Genomic DNA, 3,941 nt, shown 5'->3' with positions numbered 1-3,941 from the left:
TACTTGATAAATTAGGTATTTAAAACGTGACTTTTAATTATTTATGGGTAAAATACGGAGTACACCCTGTTTTGTTGTTTAAAATGTAATTAAATAAACGTGAATCATTGGTTTCGAATTACCGCTGTGAATATATAGGTGAAAACATGTATATATATAAGGCCAAAAAATTGCAAAAAAAGGTTCGGCATGAAATATGGCAAAATCAAGGAATGTGCCCACCAGGTATTGTTTTTTAGGTTAGTGCAATAATCTGAGTATTGCCGTCAAGTAAAACCTACAACACCAGGTATTCCTTAGTGGTCAACCACCTAAGTACTGACCAGGCCCAACACCGTATTGCTTCCAAGATCGGACGAGATTGGGCATGCGCGGTGTGGTGTGGTAGTAGATTTCGGTTTGAACAGCTGGTATGCAGCTATCAACTACAACACAGACCTGGTTCTTGAAATGGGCAGATAGCCTCTTAGAGAAGAGACATATGTTTGACCATCATTGCACCGAATTGTATTCCAAATATATAGGTATACTAAGGTTTAAATCATATGATCAGTCGGTTTTGCCAAACTGAGCCGCCTGCATGTTGCTTTTGATTGTGTGTGCTATGCAACATAAATCCCCAATGGATTTTTCACACGTAGTAGGGTATAAGAAAACCCTTGTTGTACTGATGACACGCCAACAAAAAAACATTAAATAATGAAAGTAATGTAATGTCATTAAGGCTGAAAATTATTCAAAAATATCTTTATCAGCTGTACAGACAGACTGGCAGATAAATAAATAGGGAATGTATTACAAAAGACACAAACCCTCCTGCCCACACTTAGGCTAAACGGAACCTTAGAGCCTGAAACGCCGCATGCTGTCTGTGTGGCAATCTTGTTGCCAAAATAAACCACTAAACATGTATCCACTGAATCTCCACAATAAATTAATCAAAAATATGGCATGCCGAATATAATTTGTGCTTCATTGGCAATTGTATATACAATCATTAATGTGCTCATATTTAAGATATCTGTGGGGAAAAAAAAGGAATTATGCTGCTGAATATGCAGGAATAAATAAGTGGCAACATATATGTTCCAATTGCTGCAGCTATAGTGGATGACAGTTTGTAGCTATTTTGTAATGTGTCTGCCCAAAATTGACACAGAAAAAAGTACAAATAAAGATAAGCTGTGTATTGATAGCACTTATGAAACAGATTGTTCCATATGTTGTAGATGTACCTTATATAACTGGCATAATTTGCCGAAAAAAATTTGAGGACCAGTGCACCTGTTGTTTAAATTACATAAGTGCGTGGCAGGAGAGCGGGAGACGTGAAAGTGCAGGATATAACTATAAGTGATACTTAGAGCCGTCTGTCGTCTGTCTCCTGTACTGCTGTGTGCCGCTGTCAGTGCCGCGTTCAGCTCGAGTTAACGAGCTGTGAAGATCTGCGGCTTGCCCAGTCTCCTCTCCTGCCGGTCTGCTGGTCACGTGAGCGCGCTCACCGTGACCACGTCCACCTCCCCTACGTACGTTTCACAACGAGCTTGTTCACGGGTAGTGTGAACACTGAAGGTGCAGACCCGGTTTTTAAGTCTGCTGAGATAATTGGTAATTGGCTACAGAGTTTAATAATTGTAGCAATGATTACCTCTGGGTCTGGCTGTTTGAAAAGAGCTGCAGTGAAAGCTCAAGGAATGTCCTGCATGTATCAATATGAATAGTGAATAGATGGCCTGCAACATATGCGATGGGAAATTCTGAATATAGTATATTTGAAATTTGTGGAAAAATTGTTGTGTAATTAAGCACATATGTGCCGGGAAAAAGAAGAGTATTAAGGTGTGGATAAGATAGATAAATGAAAAAATATAGATAATTAAATAATTAAATAAATATATATATGAATAAGTAATAATAACTAATAATGGTAAAAGATATGAATATATATGAATAAATATAATTGAAAACTAGGAGTTTGAGGAAAAAGTGGGTGTATAAGAATTAATGTGGCAAATGCAAATTGGTAGTGTTAAAAACAGATAGTGTTAAAAAAAACTGATTGGGGGGGTGGGGGAGGGTTGGGTGTGGTGGGGTGGGGGTTGTGGGGGGGTTGGGGGAAAGAAAAGGGGGGGGGGGGTTTGTTGTGATGTTAATGGGGAAAAAAGGGGTGTGTATGTTAGTGAGGTGTTGGAAATATGGTTAATGGGGAAGAAGAGTGAGTATGTTAATGAGGTGTTGGAAGGGAAAAAAAAAAAAAAAACATGGCGTGAGAGATGATAGTGTTGAATGCAATGGTGTGTGAGAGGAAAGGGGGTATGGGGTGCCCTGCATTGTGCAGGTTGTATAGAAAAAATAGATTGTGAAAAGTATAAATAGAAAGGGGGAGGACGGGAGGAAAATAGAGGGGAGGGTGAAAAAGGAGAAGGGGGGGAGGGGGTGGGGGGTTTTTGAAAAAAAAAGGGGGGGGGGGGCGGGGGGGAAAAAAAGGGGGGGGGGCTGAAGGATAAATAAAAAGAGGCTATGAGAGAAAGAGATGGTGATGTGTGATAGTGTGGTCCCTACTAGGCTAGTTATTAGTTATTATTTAATGGTAATATGGTTTAATGGTGATATGGTCAAGTTGAAAGAAAGGCGCCATAATTAATGGTTTCATTGAGTCCTTGGGGATGTAGTGAGTTTAGTCTAAAAGTCCACTCACATTCCTTCCGTAAAAGGGTATTGGTCAAATCTCCTCCTCGTATACCCAGTTTAACTTGCTCAAGTCCACAGACCTTAAGTTCATTCCACCGGCCTGCATGTTTAGAGACAAAATGTCGTGCTACAGAGGTGATTTGCTTCATTTTTTGTAGATCTTTTGTCGCATTGCGAATAGATCCAACGTGTTCCAGAATTCTTTGCTTGAATGCTCTGGTCGTCATGCCAACGTATCTTTGTCCACATGTGCATACTATGCAATAAATCACTCCTTCTGTTGAGCAGTTAATGAAATGTCTGATTTTAATGTCTTTGCCATAGCGGTCCTGAATGTTGTCAGTCTTAAGAATATATTGACAGGCTTTACAATGACCACATGGATGTGTGCCGATCGTGGGTTGTAATTTGCCTCGTGTTGTTTGGAAATGGCTGGACACCAGTCTATCTTTCAAGTTTCTCGATCTCCTCCAGCTCATGGATACTTGTGGTCCAAGTTTTTGAGATAAAGTGGGATCCAAATGGAGAATTCCCCAGTGTTTTTGAATGGCTTGTTTTACCTGACGCCACTCTTGGCAGAAACCCCCTACAAACCTGATATTCTTGTCTTGTTGTGGTTTTTGTTTCTTTTCAAAGATAAGATGTTCTCTCTGGATATTCTGGATGTTTCTACTGGCTTTCTTGATTGAAGTGTTACTGTATCCCCTTTCTCGTAATCTCTTCGAGAGTTCTTTGCTTTGATCCTCGAAGTCTTGATCATTGGAGCGGTTCCTTCTTAAACGGAGATATTCCCCCTTGGGTATGTTTGTAATTGTTGGGGGAAAGTGGGAGCTAGTTTGGTGTAGCAGAGTGTTTGAGGATGTCTCCTTTCTATATAGTTTTGTTGAGAGCATTTTGTTTACATCTTTATAGATCAGTACATCCAAAAATGGGAGTTCATCCTGACTGATTTGGTGGGTAAGTCGAATATTGAGGTTGTTGTTGTTAAGATGTTCTATAAACAGGAGAAGCATCTGTACATCACCTTCCCATATCATCAGAATATCATCGATGTACCTTACCCACATGATGATATTGGATGTGAAAACATCATTGCTGTCCGTGAACACAAATTCGCGTTCCCACCATCCTAAAAAGATATTCGCATACGTGGGGGCACAAGCTGCCCCCATAGCGGTGCCCCTGGTCTGTAAAAAAAATCTGTTATTGAAGGTGAAGAGATTGTGACTGAGTATGAACTGGAGTAGGTC

At 40.1% G+C, this 3,941-nt stretch overlaps 1 pseudogene; it reads right to left on the bottom strand.

Moving 5' to 3' along the window:
- Positions 1 to 274: 274 nt before the first annotated feature.
- On the bottom strand, positions 275 to 393 carry LOC134930014 (5S ribosomal RNA; annotated as a pseudogene).
- Between the last annotated feature and the right edge of the window lie 3,548 nt (positions 394 to 3,941).

The sequence above is a fragment of the Pseudophryne corroboree genome, chromosome 5 (assembly GCF_028390025.1).
Source record: "Pseudophryne corroboree isolate aPseCor3 chromosome 5, aPseCor3.hap2, whole genome shotgun sequence".
Taxonomy (NCBI): domain Eukaryota; kingdom Metazoa; phylum Chordata; class Amphibia; order Anura; family Myobatrachidae; genus Pseudophryne; species Pseudophryne corroboree.
Note: the sequence above shows the minus strand (reverse complement) of the source record. Positions and strands in the feature narration are given on the sequence as shown.